Source organism: Hydractinia symbiolongicarpus, chromosome 11, assembly GCF_029227915.1.
Source record: "Hydractinia symbiolongicarpus strain clone_291-10 chromosome 11, HSymV2.1, whole genome shotgun sequence".
NCBI classification, from domain to species: Eukaryota; Metazoa; Cnidaria; class Hydrozoa; order Anthoathecata; family Hydractiniidae; genus Hydractinia; species Hydractinia symbiolongicarpus.
This window is the reverse complement of record NC_079885.1, coordinates 15,134,383-15,150,183: the sequence shown is the minus strand read 5'-3', so window position 1 is coordinate 15,150,183 and position 15,801 is coordinate 15,134,383. Positions and strand designations below refer to the sequence as shown.

Sequence of the window (15,801 nt, the reverse complement as noted above, 5' to 3'; positions counted from 1 at the left end):
CGCTCGTAATCCATTCATTTGCGACGTGGCGCATTTATTGCTGCCAGATCGTAGCCGTTTTGAAGGGAAAGAAACTTCTAATCACGTCCCTTACTAGATTTACTCAGCGGCTATTGCCTAAAAAAGATACGTCACAGTCGTAGTGATAAATAATGTAACGTGAAAAAGTCAATAGCCTACGACACCGGAAGTTCCCAGGCGGTCCCCCATCCAAGTACTATCCCGGCGCGACGATGCTTAACTTCCGTGATCGGACGAGAACAGGTGTGTTCATCGTGGTATGGTCGTAGACAAACAAACGGGCAGATATCTACGATTTATTAGCACATTACATCGAAAATGGTTCAAACTTTAAAGGTCATATTTCTTGACTGGATCATCCGAAATAGGTCGTGTTTATGTGCATTTGAAAGCTCTTTTTAAGCGCTATCGATTCGGTACGACAACCATGCGCTTTAAGATTTCCGGTAAAAGTTCCAACGAAGGAAATCTAGGGTACTTGCAGACTTAATTTTTATATGACAAAGTTAATTAGCAAAGTAACTACATCGCCATTTTCTTTGTCTGACGCTCGTAATCCATTCATTTGCGACGTGGCGCATTTATTGCTGCCAGATCGTAGCCGTTTTGAATGGAAAGAAACTTCTAATCACGTCCTTTACTTGATTTACTCAGCGGCTATTGCGTAAAAAAGATATGTCACAGTCGTAATGATAAATAATGTAACGTGAAAAAGTCAATAGCCTACGACACCGGGAGTTCCCAGGCGGTCCCCCATCCAAGTACTATCCCGGCCCGACGATGCTTAACTTCCGTGATCGGACGAGAACAGGTGTGTTCATCGTGGTATGGTAGTAGACAAACAAACAGGCAGATATCTACGATTTATTAGCACATTACATCGAAAATGGTTCAAACTTTAAAGGTCATATTTCTTGACTGGATCATCCGAAATAGGTCGTGTTTATGTGCATTTGAAAGCTCTTTTTAAGCGCTATCGATTCTTGTCAACAATAATGCGCTTTATGATTTCCGGTAAAAAGTTCCAACGAAGGCAATCTAGGGTACTTGCAGACTTAATTTTCATATGACAAAGTTATTTAGCAAATTAACTACATCGCCATTTTCTTTGTCTGACGCTCGTAATCCATTGATTTGCGACGTGGCGCATTTATTGCAGCCAGATCGTAGCCGTTTTGAAGGGAAAGAAACTTCTAATAACGTCCCTTACTTGATTTACGCAGCGGCTATTGCGTAAAAAAGATACGTCACAGTCGTAATGATAAATAATGTAACGTGAAAAAGTCAATAGCCTACGACACCGGGAGTTCCCAGGCGGCCCCCCATCCAAGTACTATCCCGGCCTCGACGATGCTTAACTTCCGTGGTCGGACGAGAACAGGTGTGTTCATCGTGGTATGGTCGTAGACAAACAAACGGGCAGATATCTACGATTTATTAGCACAATACATCGAAAATGGTTTAAACTTAAAAGGTCATATTTCTTGACTGGATCATCCGAAATAGGTCGTGTTTATGTGCATTTGAAAGCTCATTTCAAGCGCTATCCATTAATTACGACAACCATGCGCTTTAAGATTTCCGGTAAAAAGTTCCAACGAAGGCAATCTAGGGTACTTTCAGACTTAATTTTTATATGACAAAGTTAATTAGCAAATTAACTACATCGCCATTTTCTTTGTCTGACGCTCGTAATCCATTCATTTGCGACGTGGCGCATTTATTGCTGCCAGATCGTAGCCGTTTTGAAGGGAAAGAAACTTCTAATCACGTCCTTTACTAGATTTACTCAGCGGCTATTGCCTAAAAAAGATACGTCACAGTCGTAGTGATAAATAATGTAACGTGAAAAAGTCAATAGCCTACGACACCGGAAGTTCCCAGGCGGTCCCCCATCCAAGTACTATCCCGGCGCGACGATGCTTAACTTCCGTGATCGGACGAGAACAGGTGTGTTCATCGTGGTATGGTCGTAGACAAACAAACGGGCAGATATCTACGATTTATTAGCACATTACATCGAAAATGGTTCAAACTTTAAAGGTCATATTTCTTCACTGGATCATCCGAAATAGGTCGTGTTTATGTGCATTTGAAAGTTCTTTTTAAGAGCTATCAATTCGGTACGACAACCATGCGCTTTAAGATTTCCAGTAAAAGTTCCAACGAAGGAAATCTAGGGTACTTCCAGACTTAATTTTCATATGACAAAGTTAATTAGCAAAGTAACTACATCGCCATTTTCTTTGTCTGACGCTCGTAATCCATTCATTTGCGACGGGGCGCATTTATTGCAGCAAGATTGTAGCCGTTTTGAATGGAAAAAAACTTCTAATCACGTCCCTCACTTGATTTACTCAGGGGCTATTGCGTAAAAAAGATATGTCACAGTCGTAATGATAATTAATGTAACGTGAAAAAGTCAATAGCCTACGACACCGGGAGTTCCCAGGCGGTCCCCATCCAAGTACTATCCCGGCCCGACGATGCTTAACTTCCGTGATCGGACGAGAACAGGTGTGTTCATCGTGGTATGGTCGTAGACAAACAAACGGGCAGATATCTAAGATTTGACAGCACATTACATCGAAAATGTTTTAATCTTTAAAGGTCATATTTCTTGACTGGATCATCCGAAATAGGTCGTTTTTATGTGCATTTGAAAGCCCATTTCAAGCGCTATCCATTAATTACGACAACCATGCGCTTTAAGATTTCCGGTAAAAAGTTCCAACGAAGGCAATCTAGGGTACTTTCAGACTTAATTTTTATATGACAAAGTTAATTAGCAAATTAACTACATCGCCATTTTCTTTGTCTGACGCTCGTAATCCATTCATTTGCGACGTGGCGCATTTATTGCTGCCAGATCGTAGCCGTTTTGAAGGGAAAGAAACTTCTAATCACGTCCTTTACTAGATTTACTCAGCGGCTATTGCCTAAAAAAGATACGTCACAGTCGTAGTGATAAATAATGTAACGTGAAAAAGTCAATAGCCTACGACACCGGAAGTTCCCAGGCGGTCCCCCATCCAAGTACTATCCCGGCGCGACGATGCTTAACTTCCGTGATCGGACGAGAACAGGTGTGTTCATCGTGGTATGGTCGTAGACAAACAAACGGGCAGATATCTACGATTTATTAGCACATTACATCGAAAATGGTTCAAACTTTAAAGGTCATATTTCTTCACTGGATCATCCGAAATAGGTCGTGTTTATGTGCATTTGAAAGTTCTTTTTAAGAGCTATCAATTCGGTACGACAACCATGCGCTTTAAGATTTCCAGTAAAAGTTCCAACGAAGGAAATCTAGGGTACTTCCAGACTTAATTTTCATATGACAAAGTTAATTAGCAAAGTAACTACATCGCCATTTTCTTTGTCTGACGCTCGTAATCCATTCATTTGCGACGGGGCGCATTTATTGCAGCAAGATTGTAGCCGTTTTGAATGGAAAGAAACTTCTAATCACGTCCCTCACTTGATTTACTCATGGGCTATTGCGTAAAAAAGATATGTCACAGTCGTAATGATAATTAATGTAACGTGAAAAAGTCAATAGCCTACGACACCGGGAGTTCCCAGGCGGTCCCCATCCAAGTACTATCCCGGCCCGACGATGCTTAACTTCCGTGATCGGACGAGAACAGGTGTGTTCATCGTGGTATGGTCGTAGACAAACAAACGGGCAGATATCTAAGATTTGATAGCACATTACATCGAAAATGGTTTAATCTTTAAAGGTCATATTTCTTGACTGGATCATCCGAAATAGGTCGTTTTTATGTGCATTTGAAAGCCCATTTCAAGCGCTATCCATTAATTACGACAACCATGCGCTTTAAGATTTCCGGTAAAAAGTTCCAACGAAGGCAATCTAGGGTACTTTCAGACTTAATTTTCATATGACAAAGTTATTTAGCAAATTAACTACATCGCCATTTTCTTTGTCTGACGCTCGTAATCCATTTATTTGCGACGTGGCGCATTTATTGCAGCAAGATTGTAGCCGTTTTGAAGGGAAAGCAACTTCTAGTCACGTCCCTTACTTGATTTACTCAGCGGCTATTGCGTAAAAAAGATACGTCACAGTCGTAATGATAAATAATGTAACGTGAAATTTTCAATAGCCTACGACACCGGAAGATCCCAGGCGATGCCCCATCCAAGTACTATCCCGACCCGACGATGCTTAACTTCCGTGATCGGACGAGAACAGGTGTGTTCATCGTGGTATGGTCGTAGACAAACAAACGGGCAGATATCTACGATTTATTAGCACATTACATCGAAAATGGTTTAAACTTTAAAGGTCATATTTCTTGACTGGATCATCCGAAATAGGTCGTGTTTATGTGCGTTTGAAAGCTCATTTCAAGTGCTATCCATTAATTACGACAACCATGCGCTTTAAGATTTCCAATAAAAAGTTCCAACGAAGGCAATCTACGGTACTTTCAGACTTAATTTTCATATAACAAAGTTAATTAGCAAATTAACTACATCGCCATTTTCTTTGTCTGACGCTCGTAATCCATTCATTTGCGACGGGGCGCATTTATTGCAGCAAGATTGTAGCCGTTTTGAATGGAAAGAAACTTCTAATCACGTCCCTCACTTGATTTACTCAGGGGCTATTGCGTAAAAAAGATATGTCACAGTCGTAATGATAATTAATGTAACGTGAAAAAGTCAATAGCCTACGACACCGGGAGTTCCCAGGCGGTCCCCATCCAAGTACTATCCCGGCCCGACGATGCTTAACTTCCGTGATCGGACGAGAACAGGTGTGTTCATCGTGGTATGGTCGTAGACAAACAAACGGGCAGATATCTACGATTTATTAGCACATTACATCGATAATGGTTCAAACTTTAAAGGTCATATTTGTTGACTGGATCATCCGAAATAGGTCGTGTTTATGTGCATTTGAAAGCTCTTTTTAAGCGCTATCCATTCGGTACGACAACCATGCGCTTTAAGATTTCCGGTAAAAGTTCCAACGAAGGAAATCTAGGGTACTTTCAGACTTAATTTTCATATGACAAAGTTAATTAGCAAATTAACTACATCGCCATTTTCTTTGTCTGACGCTCGTAATCCATTCATTTGCGACGTGGCGCATTTATTGCTGCCAGATCGTAGCCGTTTTGAAGGGAAAGAAACTTCTAATCACGTCCCTTGCTTGATTTACTCAGCGGCTATTGCCTAAAAAAGATACGTCACAGTCGTAGTGATAAATAATGTAACGTGAAAAAGTCAATAGCCTACGACACCGGGAGTTCCCAGGCGGTCCCCCATCCAAGTACTATCCCGGCCCGACGATGCTTAACTTCCGTGATCGGACGAGAACATGTGTGTTCATCGTGGTATGGTCGTAGACAAACATTCGGGTAGATATCTACGATTTATTAGCACATTACATCGAAAATGGTTCAAACTTTAAAGATCATAATTCTTGACAGGGTGATCGGAAATTGTTCGTGTTTATGTGCATTTGAAAGCTCTTTTTAAGCGCTATGGATTCTTTACGACAATAATGCGCTTTAAGATTTCCGGTAAAAAGTTTCAACGAAGGCAATCTAGGGTACTTTCAGACTTAATTTTCATATGACAAAATTATTTAGCAAATTGACTACATCGCCATTTTCTTTGTCTGACGCTCGTAATTCATTCATTTGCATCGTGGCGCATTTATTGCAGCCAGATCGTAGCCATTTTGAAGGGAAAGAAACTTCTAATCAAGTCCCTTACTTGATTTACTCAGCGGCTATTGCGTAAATAAGATACGTCACAGTCGTAATGATAAATAATGTAACGTGAAAAAGTCAATAGCCTACGACACCGGGAGTTCCCAGGCGGTCCCCCATCCAAGTACTATCCCGGCCCGACGATGCTTAACTTCCGTGATCGGACGAGAACAGGTGTGTTCATCGTGGTATGGTCGTAGACAAACATACGGGTAGATATCTACGATTTATTAGCACATTACATCGAAAATGGTTCGAACTTTAAAGATCATAATTCTTGACAGGGTGATTGGAAATTGTTCGTGTTTATGTGCATTTGAAAGCTCTTTTTAAGCGCTATGGATTCTTTACGACAATAATGCGCTTTAAGATTTCCGGTAAAAAGTTCCAACGAAAGCAATCTAGGGTATTTTCAGACTTAATTTTCATATGACAAAGTTAATTAGCAAAGTAACTACATCGCCATTTTCTTTGTCTGACGCTCGTAATCCATTCATTTGCGACGTGGCGCATTTATTGCAGGCTGATCGTAGCCGTTTTGAAGGGAAAGAAACTTCTAATAACGTCCCTTACTTGATTTACTCAGCGGCTATTGCGTAAAAAAGATACGTCACAGTCGTAATGATAAATAATGTAACGTGAAAAAGTCAATAGCCTACGACACCGGGAGTTCCCAGGCGGTCCCCCATCCAAGTACTATCCCGGCCCGACGATGCTTAACTTCCATGATCGGACGAGGACAGGTGTGTTCATCGTGGTATGGTCGTATACAAACAAACGGGTGGATATCTACGATTTATTAGCACATTACATCGAAAATGGTTCAAATTTTAAAGGTCATATTTCTTGACTGGATCATCCGAAATAGGTCGTGTTTATGTGCATTTGAAAGCTCTTTTTAAGCGCTATCGATTCTTGTCAACAATAATGCGCTTTATGATTTCCGGTAAAAAGTTCCAACGAAGGAAATCTAGGGTACTTGCAGACTTAATTTTCATATGACAAAGTTAATTAGCAAAGTAACTACATCGCCATTTTCTTTGTCTGACGCTCGTAATCCATTGATTTGCGACGTGGCGCATTTATTGCAGCCAGATCGTAGCCGTTTTGAAGGGAAAGAAACTTCTAATAACGTCCCTTACTTGATTTACTCAGCGGCTATTGCGTAAAAAATATACGTCACAGTCGTAATGATAAATAATGTAACTTGAAAGAGTCAATAGCCTACGACACCGGGAGTTCCCAGGTGGTCCCCCATCCAAGTACTATCCCGGCCCGACGATACTTAACTTCCGTGATCGGACGAGAACATGTGTGTTCATCGTGGTATGGTCGTAGACAAACAAACGGGCAGATATCTATGATTTATTAGAACATTACATCGAAAATGGTTTAAACTTTAAAGGTCATATTTCTTCAGTGGATCATCCGAAATAGGTCGTGTTTATGTGCATTTGAAAGCTCTTTTTAAGCGCTATCAATTCGGTACGACAACCATGCGCTTTAAGATTTCCGGTAAAAGTTCCAACGAAGGAAATCTAGGGTACTTCCAGATTTAATTTTCATATGACAAAGTTAATTAGCAAAGTAACTACATCGCCATTTTCTTTGTCTGACGCTCGTAATCCATTCATTTGCGACGTGGCGCATTTATTGCAGCAAGATTTTAGCCGTTTTGAATGGAAAGAAACTTCTAATCAAGTCCCTTACTTGATTTACTCAGCGGCTATTGCGTAAAAAAGATATGTCACAGTCGTAATGATAAATAATGTAACGTGAAAAAGTCAATAGCCTACGACACCGGGAGTTCCCAGGCGGTCCCCCATCCAAGTACTATCCCGGCCCGACGATGCTTAACTTCCGTGATCGGACGAGAACAGGTGTGTTTATCGTGGTATGGTCGTAGACAAACAAACGGGCAGATATCTACGATTTGATAGCACATTACATCGAAAATGGTTTAAACTTTAAAGGTCATATTTGTTGACTGGATCATCCGAAATAGGTCGTGTTTATGTGCATTTGAAAGCTCATTTCAAGCGCTATCCATTAATTACGACAACCATGCGCTTTAAGATTTCCAATAAAAAGTTCCAACGAAGGCGATCTAGGGTACTTTCAGACTTAATTTTCATATGACAAAGTTAATTAGCAAAGTAACTACATCGCCATTTTCTTTGTCTGACGCTCGTAATCCATTGATTTGCGACGTGGCGCATTTATTGCAGCCAGATCGTAGCCGTTTTGAAGGGAAAGAAACTTCTAATAACGTCCCTTACTTGATTTACTCAGCGGCTATTGCGTAAAAAAGATACGTCACAGTCGTAATGATAAATAATGTAACGTGAAAAAGTCAATAGCCTACGACACCGGGAGTTCCCAGGCGGTCCCCCATCCAAGTACTATCCCGGCCCGACGATGCTTAACTTCCGTGATCGGACGAGAACAGGTGTGTTCATCGTGGTATGGTCGTATACAAACAAACGGGCAGATATCTACGATTTATTAGCACATTACATCGAAAATGGTTCAAACTTTGAAGGTCATATTTCTTGACTGGATCATCCGAAATAGGTCGTGTTTATGTGCATTTGAAAGCTCATTTCAAGCGCTATCCATTAATTACGACAACCATGCGCTTTAAGATTTCCAATAAAAAGTTCTAACGAAGGAAATCTACGGTACTTTCAGACTTAATTTTCATATGACAAAGTTAATTAGCAAAGTAACTACATCGCCATTTTCTTTGTCTGACGCTCGTAATCCATTGATTTGCGACGTGGCGCATTTATTGCAGCCAGATCGTAGCCGTTTTGAAGGGAAAGAAACTTCTAATAACGTCCCTTACTTGATTTACTCAGCGGCTATTGCGTAAAAAAGATACGTCACAGTCGTAATGATAAATAATGTAACGTGAAAAAGTCAATAGCCTACGACACCGGGAGTTCCCAGGCGGTCCCCCATCCAAGTACTATCCCGGCCCGACGATGCTTAACTTGCGTGATCGGACGAGAACAGGTGTGTTCATCGTGGTATGGTCGTATACAAACAAACGGGCAGATATCTACGATTTATTAGCACATTACATCGAAAATGGTTCAAACTTTAAAGGTCATATTTCTTGACTGGATCATCCGAAATAGGTCGTGTTTATGTGCATTTGAAAGCTCTTTTTAAGCGCTATCAATTCGGTACGACAACCATGCGCTTTAAGATTTCCAGTAAAAGTTCCAACGAAGGAAATCTAGGGTACTTCCAGACTTAATTTTCATATGACAAAGTTAATTAGCAAAGTAACTACATCGCCATTTTCTTTGTCTGACGCTCGTAATCCATTCATTTGCGACGTGGCGCATTTATTGCAGCAAGATTGTAGCCGTTTTGAATGGAAAGAAACTTCTAACCACGTCCCTTACTTGATTTACTCAGGGGCTATTGCGTAAAAAAGATATGTCACAGTCGTAATGATAATTAATGTAACGTGAAAAAGTCAATAGCCTACGACACCGGGAGTTCCCAGGCGGTCCCCCATCCAAGTACTATCCCGGCCCGACGATGCTTAACTTCCGTGATCGGACGAGAACAGGTGTGTTCATCGTGGTATGGTCGTAGACAAACAAACGGGCAGATATCTAAGATTTGATAGCACATTACATCGAAAATGGTTTAAACTTTAAAGGTCATATTTCTTGACTGGATCATCCGAAATAGGTCGTTTTTAAGTGCATTTGAAAGCCCATTTCAAGCGCTATCCATTAATTACGACAACAATGCGCTTTAAGATTTCCGGTAAAAAGTTCCAACGAAGGCAATCTAGGGTACTTTCAGACTTAATTTTCATATGACAAAGTTATTTAGCAAATTAACTACATCGCCATTTTCTTTGTCTGACGCTCGTAATCCATTTATTTGCGACGTGGCGCATTTATTGCAGCAAGATTGTAGCCGTTTTGAAGGGAAAGCAACTTCTAATCACGTCCCTTACTTGATTTACTCAGCGGCTATTGCGTAAAAAAGATACGTCACAGTCGTAATGATAAATAATGTAACGTGAAATAGTCATTAGCCTACGACACCGGGAGATCCCAGGCGATGCCCCATCCAAGTACTATCCCGACCCGACGATGCTTAACTTCCGTGATCGGACGAGAACAGGTGTGTTCATCGTGGTATGGTCGTAGACAAACAAACGGGCAGATATCTACGATTTATTAGCACATTACATCGAAAATGGTTTAAACTTTAAAGGTCATATTTCTTGACTGGATCATCCGAAATAGGTCGTGTTTATGTGCATTTGAAAGCTCTTTTTAAGCGCTATCAATTCGGTACGACAACCATGCGCTTTAAGATTTCCAGTAAAAGTTCCAACGAAGGAAATCTAGGGTACTTCCAGACTTAATTTTCATATGACAAAGTTAATTAGCAAAGTAACTACATCGCCATTTTCTTTGTCTGACGCTCGTAATCCATTCATTTGCGACGTGGCGCATTTATTGCAGCAAGATTGTAGCCGTTTTGAATGGAAAGAAACTTCTAATCACGTCCCTTACTTGATTTACTCAGGGGCTATTGCGTAAAAAAGATATGTCACAGTCGTAATGATAATTAATGTAACGTGAAAAAGTCAATAGCCTACGACACCGGGAGTTCCCAGGCGGTCCCCCATCCAAGTACTATCCCGGCCCGACGATGCTTAACTTCCGTGATCGGACGAGAACAGGTGTGTTCATCGTGGTATGGTCGTAGACAAACAAACGGACAGATATCTAAGATTTGATAGCACATTACATCGAAAATGGTTTAAACTTTAAAGGTCATATTTCTTGACTGGATCATCCGAAATAGGTCGTTTTTAAGTGCATTTGAAAGCCCATTTCAAGCGCTATCCATTAATTACGACAACAATGCGCTTTAAGATTTCCGGTAAAAAGTTCCAACGAAGGCAATCTAGGGTACTTTCAGACTTAATTTTCATATGACAAAGTTATTTAGCAAATTAACTACATCGCCATTTTCTTTGTCTGACGCTCGTAATCCATTTATTTGCGACGTGGCGCATTTATTGCAGCAAGATTGTAGCCGTTTTGAAGGGAAAGCAACTTCTAATCACGTCCCTTACTTGATTTACTCAGCGGCTATTGCGTAAAAAAGATACGTCACAGTCGTAATGATAAATAATGTAACGTGAAATAGTCATTAGCCTACGACACCGGGAGATCCCAGGCGATGCCCCATCCAAGTACTATCCCGACCCGACGATGCTTAACTTCCGTGATCGGACGAGAACAGGTGTGTTCATCGTGGTATGGTCGTAGACAAACAAACGGGCAGATATCTACGATTTATTAGCACATTACATCGAAAATGGTTTAAACTTTAAAGGTCATATTTCTTGACTGGATCATCCGAAATAGGTCGTGTTTATGTGCATTTGAAAGCTCATTTCAAGCGCTATCCATTAATTACGACAACCATGCGCTTTAAGATTTCCAATAAAAAGTTCCAACGAAGGCAATCTACGGTACTTTCAGACTTAATTTTCATATGACAAAGGTAATTAGCAAATTAACTACATCGCCATTTTCTTTGTCTGACGCTCGTAATCCATTCATTTGCGACGTGGCGCATTTGTTGCCGCCAGATCGTAGCCGTTTTGAAGGGAAAGAAACTTCTAATCACGTCCCTTACTTGATTTACTCAGCGGCTATTGCCTAAAAAAGATACGTCACAGTCGTAATGATAAATAATGTAACGTGAAAAAGTCAATAGCCTACGACACCGGGAGTTCCCAGGCGGTCCCCCATCCAAGTACTATCCCGGCCCGACGATGCTTAACTTCCGTGATCGGACGAGAACAGGTGTGTTCATCGTGGTATGGTCGTAGACAAACAAACAGGCAGATATCTACGATTTATTAGCACATTACATCGAAAATGGTTCAAACTTTAAAGGTCATATTTCTTGACTGGATCATCCGAAATAGGTCGTGTTTATGTGCATTTGAAAGCTCTTTTTAAGCGCTATCGATTCGGTACGACAACCATGCGCTTTAAGATTTCCGGTAAAAGTTCCAACGAAGGAAATCTAGGGTACTTTCAGACTTAATTTTCATATGACAAAGTTAATTAGCAAATTAACTACATCGCCATTTTCTTTGTCTGACGCTCGTAATCCATTCATTTGCGACGTGGCGCATTTATTGCTGCCAGATCGTAGCCGTTTTGAAGGGAAAGAAACTTCTAATCACGTCCCTTACTTGATTTACTCAGCGGCTATTGCCTAAAAAAGATACGTCACAGTCGTAGTGATAAATAATGTAACGTGAAAAAGTCAATAGCCTACGACACCGGAAGTTACCAGGCAGTCCCCCATCCAAGTACTATCCCGGCCCGACGATGCTTAACTTCCGTGATCGGACGAGAACAGGTGTGTTCATCGTGGTATGGTCGTAGACAAACAAACGGGCAGATATCTACGATTTATTAGCACATTGCATCGAAAATGGTTCAAATTTTAAAGGTCATATTTCTTGACTGGATCATCCGAAATAGGTCGTGTTTATGTGCATTTGAAAGCTCTTTTTAAGCGCTATCGATTCGGTACGACAACCATGCGCTTTAAGATTTCCGGTAAAAGTTCCAACGAAGGAAATCTAGGGTACTTGCAGACTTAATTTTCATATGACAAAGTTAATTAGCAAAGTAACTACATCGCCATTTTCTTTGTCTGACGCTCGTAATCCATTCATTTGCGACGTGGCGCATTTATTGCAGCAAGATTGTAGCCGTTTTGAATGGAAAGAAACTTCTAATCACGTCCTTTACTTGATTTACTCAGCGGCTATTGCGTAAAAAGATATGTCACAGTCGTAATGATAAATAATGTAACGTGAAAAAGTCAATAGCCTACGACACCGGGAGTTCCCAGGCGGTCCCCCATCCAAGAACTATCCCGGCCCGACGATGCTTAACTTCCGTGATCGGACGAGAACAGGTGTGTTCATCGTGGTATGGTCGTAGACAAACAAACAGGCAGATATCTACGATTTATTAGCACATTACATCGAAAATGGTTCAAACTTTAAAGGTCATATTTCTTGACTGGATCATCCGAAATAGGTCGTGTTTATGTGCATTTGAAAGCTCTTTTTAAGCGCTATCGATTCGGTACGACAACCATGCGCTTTAAGATTTCCGGTAAAAGTTCCAACGAAGGAAATCTAGGGTACTTTCAGACTTAATTTTCATATGACAAAGTTAATTAGCAAATTAACTACATCGCCATTTTCTTTGTCTGACGCTCGTAATCCATTCATTTGCGACGTGGCGCATTTATTGCTGCCAGATCGTAGCCGTTTTGAAGGGAAAGAAACTTCTAATCACGTCCCTTACTTGATTTACTCAGCGGCTATTGCCTAAAAAAGATACGTCACAGTCGTAGTGATAAATAATGTAACGTGAAAAAGTCAATAGCCTACGACACCGGGAGTTCCCAGGCGGTCCCCCATCCAAGTACTATCCCGGCCCGACGATGCTTAACTTCCGTGATCGGACGAGAACAGGTGTGTTCATCGTGGTATGGTCGTAGACAAACAAACAGGCAGATATCTACGATTTATTAGCACATTACATCGAAAATGGTTCAAACTTTAAAGGTCATATTTCTTGACTGGATCATCCGAAATAGGTCGTGTTTATGTGCATTTGAAAGCTCTTTTTAAGCGCTATCGATTCTTGTCAACAATAATGCGCTTTATGATTTCCGGTAAAAAGTTCCAACGAAGGCAATCTAGGGTACTTGCAGACTTAATTTTCATATGACAAAGTTATTTAGCAAATTAACTACATCGCCATTTTCTTTGTCTGACGCTCGTAATCCATTGATTTGCGACGTGGCGCATTTATTGCAGCCAGATCGTAGCCTATTTGAAGGGAAAGAAACTTCTAATAACGTCCCTTACTTGATTTACTCAGCGGCTATTGCGTAAAAAAGATACGTCACAGTCGTAATGATAAATAATGTAACGTGAAAAAGTCAATAGCCTACGACACCGGGAGTTCCCAGGCGGCCCCCCATCCAAGTACTATCCCGGCCTCGACGATGCTTAACTTCCGTGGTCGGACGAGAACAGGTGTGTTCATCGTGGTATGGTCGTAGACAAACAAACGGGCAGATATCTACGATTTATTAGCACAATACATCGAAAATGGTTTAAACTTTAAAGGTCATATTTCTTGACTGGATCATCCGAAATAGGTCGTGTTTATGTGCATTTGAAAGCTCATTTCAAGCGCTATCCATTAATTACGACAACCATGCGCTTTAAGATTTCCGGTAAAAAGTTCCAACGAAGGCAATCTAGGGTACTTTCAGACTTAATTTTTATATGACAAAGTTAATTAGCAAATTAACTACATCGCCATTTTCTTTGTCTGACGCTCGTAATCCATTCATTTGCGACGTGGCGCATTTATTGCTGCCAGATCGTAGCCGTTTTGAAGGGAAAGAAACTTCTAATCACGTCCCTTACTAGATTTACTCAGCGGCTATTGCCTAAAAAAGATACGTCACAGTCGTAGTGATAAATAATGTAACGTGAAAAAGTCAATAGCCTACGACACCGGAAGTTCCCAGGCGGTCCCCCATCCAAGTACTATCCCGGCGCGACGATGCTTAACTTCCGTGATCGGACGAGAACAGGTGTGTTCATCGTGGTATGGTCGTAGACAAACAAACGGGCAGATATCTACGATTTATTAGCACATTACATCGAAAATGGTTCAAACTTTAAAGGTCATATTTCTTGACTGGATCATCCGAAATAGGTCGTGTTTATGTGCATTTGAAAGCTCTTTTTAAGCGCTATCGATTCGGTACGACAACCATGCGCTTTAAGATTTCCGGTAAAAGTTCCAACGAAGGAAATCTAGGGTACTTTCAGACTTAATTTTCATATGACAAAGTTAATTAGCAAATTAACTACATCGCCATTTTCTTTGTCTGACGCTCGTAATCCATTCATTTGCGACGTGGCGCATTTATTGCTGCCAGATCGTAGCCGTTTTGAAGGGAAAGAAACTTCTAATCACGTCCCTTACTTGATTTACTCAGCGGCTATTGCCTAAAAAAGATACGTCACAGTCGTAGTGATAAATAATGTAACGTGAAAAAGTCAATAGCCTACGACACCGGAAGTTACCAGGCAGTCCCCCATCCAAGTACTATCCCGGCACGACGATGCTTAACTTCCGTGATCGGACGAGAACAGGTGTGTTCATCGTGGTATGGTCGTAGACAAACAAACGGGCAGATATCTACGATTTATTAGCACATTGCATCGAAAATGGTTCAAACTTTAAAGGTCATATTTCTTGACTGGATCATCCGAAATAGGTCGTGTTTATGTGCATTTGAAAGCTCTTTTTAAGCGCTATCGATTCGGTACGACAACCATGCGCTTTAAGATTCCGGTAAAAGTTCCAACGAAGGAAATCTAGGGTACTTGCAGACTTAATTTTTATATGACAAAGTTAATTAGCAAAGTAACTACATCGCCATTTTCTTTGTCTGACGCTCGTAATCCATTCATTTGCGACGTGGCGCATTTATTGCTGCCAGATCGTAGCCGTTTTGAATGGAAAGAAACTTCTAATCACGTCCTTTACTTGATTTACTCAGCGGCTATTGCGTAAAAAAGATATGTCACAGTCGTAATGATAAATAATGTAACGTGAAAAAGTCAATAGCCTACGACACCGGGAGTTCCCAGGCGGTCCCCCATCCAAGTACTATCCCGGCCCGACGATGCTTAACTTCCGTGATCGGACGAGAACAGGTGTGTTCATCGTGGTATGGTAGTAGACAAACAAACAGGCAGATATCTACGATTTATTAGCACATTACATCGAAAATAGTTCAAACTTTAAAGGTCATATTTCTTGACTGGATCATCCGAAATAGGTCGTGTTTATGTGCATTTGAAAGCTCTTTTTAAGCGCTATCGATTCTTGTCAACAATAATGCG

The 15,801-nt window shown here is 40.9% G+C and overlaps 26 non-coding genes and 2 pseudogenes across 26 annotated transcripts; all 28 read right to left on the bottom strand.

The window, feature by feature from the left end:
- Window positions 1–173: 173 nt before the first annotated feature.
- LOC130617333 (5S ribosomal RNA) lies at window positions 174–292 on the bottom strand. The gene has a single exon (XR_008978411.1). It is a non-coding gene; the product is annotated as a 5S ribosomal RNA (ribosomal RNA).
- Window positions 293–741: 449 nt separating this feature from the next.
- On the bottom strand, window positions 742–860 carry LOC130616668 (5S ribosomal RNA). The gene has a single exon (XR_008977748.1). It is a non-coding gene; the product is annotated as a 5S ribosomal RNA (ribosomal RNA).
- Window positions 861–1,310: 450 nt separating this feature from the next.
- On the bottom strand, window positions 1,311–1,430 carry LOC130617975 (5S ribosomal RNA). The gene has a single exon (XR_008979051.1). It is a non-coding gene; the product is annotated as a 5S ribosomal RNA (ribosomal RNA).
- A 450-nt stretch (window positions 1,431–1,880) lies between these two features.
- LOC130617332 (5S ribosomal RNA) lies at window positions 1,881–1,999 on the bottom strand. Its single transcript, XR_008978410.1, has one exon. It is a non-coding gene; the product is annotated as a 5S ribosomal RNA (ribosomal RNA).
- A 449-nt stretch (window positions 2,000–2,448) lies between these two features.
- Window positions 2,449–2,566, bottom strand: LOC130616927 (5S ribosomal RNA). Its single transcript, XR_008978006.1, has one exon. It is a non-coding gene; the product is annotated as a 5S ribosomal RNA (ribosomal RNA).
- Window positions 2,567–3,016: 450 nt separating this feature from the next.
- On the bottom strand, window positions 3,017–3,135 carry LOC130617331 (5S ribosomal RNA). Its single transcript, XR_008978408.1, has one exon. It is a non-coding gene; the product is annotated as a 5S ribosomal RNA (ribosomal RNA).
- Window positions 3,136–3,584: 449 nt separating this feature from the next.
- LOC130616925 (5S ribosomal RNA) lies at window positions 3,585–3,702 on the bottom strand. Its single transcript, XR_008978004.1, has one exon. It is a non-coding gene; the product is annotated as a 5S ribosomal RNA (ribosomal RNA).
- A 450-nt stretch (window positions 3,703–4,152) lies between these two features.
- On the bottom strand, window positions 4,153–4,271 carry LOC130618426 (5S ribosomal RNA; annotated as a pseudogene).
- A 450-nt stretch (window positions 4,272–4,721) lies between these two features.
- On the bottom strand, window positions 4,722–4,839 carry LOC130616924 (5S ribosomal RNA). Its single transcript, XR_008978003.1, has one exon. It is a non-coding gene; the product is annotated as a 5S ribosomal RNA (ribosomal RNA).
- A 449-nt stretch (window positions 4,840–5,288) lies between these two features.
- On the bottom strand, window positions 5,289–5,407 carry LOC130616382 (5S ribosomal RNA). Its single transcript, XR_008977465.1, has one exon. It is a non-coding gene; the product is annotated as a 5S ribosomal RNA (ribosomal RNA).
- A 450-nt stretch (window positions 5,408–5,857) lies between these two features.
- LOC130615033 (5S ribosomal RNA) lies at window positions 5,858–5,976 on the bottom strand. Its single transcript, XR_008976124.1, has one exon. It is a non-coding gene; the product is annotated as a 5S ribosomal RNA (ribosomal RNA).
- A 450-nt stretch (window positions 5,977–6,426) lies between these two features.
- Window positions 6,427–6,545, bottom strand: LOC130617860 (5S ribosomal RNA). Its single transcript, XR_008978936.1, has one exon. It is a non-coding gene; the product is annotated as a 5S ribosomal RNA (ribosomal RNA).
- Window positions 6,546–6,995: 450 nt separating this feature from the next.
- LOC130617072 (5S ribosomal RNA) lies at window positions 6,996–7,114 on the bottom strand. The gene has a single exon (XR_008978151.1). It is a non-coding gene; the product is annotated as a 5S ribosomal RNA (ribosomal RNA).
- Window positions 7,115–7,563: 449 nt separating this feature from the next.
- LOC130616176 (5S ribosomal RNA) lies at window positions 7,564–7,682 on the bottom strand. Its single transcript, XR_008977260.1, has one exon. It is a non-coding gene; the product is annotated as a 5S ribosomal RNA (ribosomal RNA).
- A 450-nt stretch (window positions 7,683–8,132) lies between these two features.
- LOC130616106 (5S ribosomal RNA) lies at window positions 8,133–8,251 on the bottom strand. Its single transcript, XR_008977190.1, has one exon. It is a non-coding gene; the product is annotated as a 5S ribosomal RNA (ribosomal RNA).
- A 450-nt stretch (window positions 8,252–8,701) lies between these two features.
- LOC130617502 (5S ribosomal RNA) lies at window positions 8,702–8,820 on the bottom strand. Its single transcript, XR_008978580.1, has one exon. It is a non-coding gene; the product is annotated as a 5S ribosomal RNA (ribosomal RNA).
- A 449-nt stretch (window positions 8,821–9,269) lies between these two features.
- On the bottom strand, window positions 9,270–9,388 carry LOC130615032 (5S ribosomal RNA). The gene has a single exon (XR_008976123.1). It is a non-coding gene; the product is annotated as a 5S ribosomal RNA (ribosomal RNA).
- Window positions 9,389–9,838: 450 nt separating this feature from the next.
- Window positions 9,839–9,957, bottom strand: LOC130618311 (5S ribosomal RNA). Its single transcript, XR_008979384.1, has one exon. It is a non-coding gene; the product is annotated as a 5S ribosomal RNA (ribosomal RNA).
- Window positions 9,958–10,406: 449 nt separating this feature from the next.
- LOC130615031 (5S ribosomal RNA) lies at window positions 10,407–10,525 on the bottom strand. The gene has a single exon (XR_008976122.1). It is a non-coding gene; the product is annotated as a 5S ribosomal RNA (ribosomal RNA).
- Window positions 10,526–10,975: 450 nt separating this feature from the next.
- On the bottom strand, window positions 10,976–11,094 carry LOC130618309 (5S ribosomal RNA). Its single transcript, XR_008979383.1, has one exon. It is a non-coding gene; the product is annotated as a 5S ribosomal RNA (ribosomal RNA).
- A 450-nt stretch (window positions 11,095–11,544) lies between these two features.
- LOC130615030 (5S ribosomal RNA) lies at window positions 11,545–11,663 on the bottom strand. Its single transcript, XR_008976120.1, has one exon. It is a non-coding gene; the product is annotated as a 5S ribosomal RNA (ribosomal RNA).
- A 449-nt stretch (window positions 11,664–12,112) lies between these two features.
- LOC130617806 (5S ribosomal RNA) lies at window positions 12,113–12,231 on the bottom strand. Its single transcript, XR_008978883.1, has one exon. It is a non-coding gene; the product is annotated as a 5S ribosomal RNA (ribosomal RNA).
- Window positions 12,232–12,679: 448 nt separating this feature from the next.
- LOC130616410 (5S ribosomal RNA) lies at window positions 12,680–12,798 on the bottom strand. Its single transcript, XR_008977492.1, has one exon. It is a non-coding gene; the product is annotated as a 5S ribosomal RNA (ribosomal RNA).
- Window positions 12,799–13,247: 449 nt separating this feature from the next.
- LOC130615029 (5S ribosomal RNA) lies at window positions 13,248–13,366 on the bottom strand. The gene has a single exon (XR_008976119.1). It is a non-coding gene; the product is annotated as a 5S ribosomal RNA (ribosomal RNA).
- A 450-nt stretch (window positions 13,367–13,816) lies between these two features.
- Window positions 13,817–13,936, bottom strand: LOC130617973 (5S ribosomal RNA). Its single transcript, XR_008979049.1, has one exon. It is a non-coding gene; the product is annotated as a 5S ribosomal RNA (ribosomal RNA).
- Window positions 13,937–14,386: 450 nt separating this feature from the next.
- LOC130617330 (5S ribosomal RNA) lies at window positions 14,387–14,505 on the bottom strand. The gene has a single exon (XR_008978407.1). It is a non-coding gene; the product is annotated as a 5S ribosomal RNA (ribosomal RNA).
- A 449-nt stretch (window positions 14,506–14,954) lies between these two features.
- LOC130618413 (5S ribosomal RNA) lies at window positions 14,955–15,073 on the bottom strand (annotated as a pseudogene).
- A 448-nt stretch (window positions 15,074–15,521) lies between these two features.
- Window positions 15,522–15,640, bottom strand: LOC130616667 (5S ribosomal RNA). Its single transcript, XR_008977747.1, has one exon. It is a non-coding gene; the product is annotated as a 5S ribosomal RNA (ribosomal RNA).
- Window positions 15,641–15,801: the final 161 nt, after the last annotated feature.